We start from the raw sequence: 1420 nt of genomic DNA, 5'->3' as shown, positions 1-1420 counted from the left end.
TGGTCAAGTTGTTTCCATTACAAAGTACTGATTTTAAAAAGTAATAGCTTAGAATTGCCACACACATGAAAAAAAAAAAAAGAACAAATGGTCCACAAGACATTTTCCTTTCCTTCTGAAGGTTTTATGATGCATTGTTACCATTAACCAGTCTTTTACTATTAAATTAAATGGTCAACTGACACAAACCATTCTGAGACCATTCTTCCACAGCTGATTAAGATCAGAGTGACAGGTATTGGGAATAATATTCATTTAGGCTTCTGAGCTTTCTGGGCAGACTTGGTGACCATGCCAGCTCCAGCTGTCTTCTTGTCCACTGCTTTGATGACACCCACAGCAACCATCGGTCTCACGTCACGAACAGCAAAATGGCCCAGAGGAGGATAGTCAGAGAGGCTCTCAACACACACAGGCTTGCCAGGAACCATCTCAACAATGGCAGCATCACCAGATCTCAAGAACTTGGGACCATCTTCCAGCTTCTTTCCAGAATGATGATCTATCTTCTCCTTCAGCTCATCAAACTTGCAGTGTGAGGTGTGACAATGCAGCACAGGTGCATATCCAGCACTGATTTGGCCTGGATGGTTCAAGATAATCACCTGAGCCATGAAGCCAGCTGCTTCCATTGGTGGATCATTTTTCCTGTCACCAGCCACATTGCCACGATGAACACCTTTGACAGACACCTTCTTGACATTGAAGCTCACATTGTTCCCAGCAAGAGCCTCACTCAAAGCTTCATGGTGCATCTCAACAGACTTTGCTTCAGTTGTAGCACTGACTGGAGCAAAGGTGACCACCATGCCAGGTTTAAGAACACCAGTCTCCACTCGGCCCCCAGGGACAGCACCAGTACCACCAATTCTGTAGACGTCCTGGAGAGGTAGACACAGGCTTGTTAGCTGGACAAGTTGGTGGCAGAATGCAATCCAGAGCTTCAATCAGTGTGGTTCCACTGGCATTCCCATCTTTTCGGGTGACTTTCCATCCCTTGAGCCAAGACATGTTAACAGTTGGCTCCGGCATGTTGTCACCATTCCAACCAGAAATTGGCACTAATGCTATTGTGTTGGGGTTGTAGCCCATTTTCTTAATGCAGGTACTGCCTACCTTAATGATTTCCTCGTATCTCTTCTGGCTGTAGGGTGGCTCGGTGGAATCCATTTTGTTAACACCAACAGTTAGTTGTCTTACACCCAGTGTGTAAGCCAGAACGGCATGCTCATGGCTCTGCTCATTCTTGGAGATGCCTCCTTCAGATTCACCAATAACAGCAGCACTAATCAGGACAGCACAGTAAGCCTGAGATGTACCTGCAACCATGTTTTTGATAAAGTCTCTGTGTCCTGGGGCATCAGTGATGGTCACATAATACTTGCTGGTCTCAAATTTCCACAGGGAGATATCCATGGTG

General features: G+C 45.8%; 1 pseudogene; it reads right to left on the bottom strand.

Annotated features, from left to right (window-relative positions):
- Nucleotides 1–244: 244 nt before the first annotated feature.
- Nucleotides 245–1416, bottom strand: LOC125091760 (elongation factor 1-alpha 1-like; annotated as a pseudogene).
- Nucleotides 1417–1420: the final 4 nt, after the last annotated feature.

The sequence above is a fragment of the Lutra lutra genome, chromosome X, assembly GCF_902655055.1.
Source record: "Lutra lutra chromosome X, mLutLut1.2, whole genome shotgun sequence".
Lineage (NCBI taxonomy): Eukaryota > Metazoa > Chordata > Mammalia > Carnivora > Mustelidae > Lutra > Lutra lutra.
This window is presented reverse-complemented; position numbering and strand designations above follow the sequence as displayed.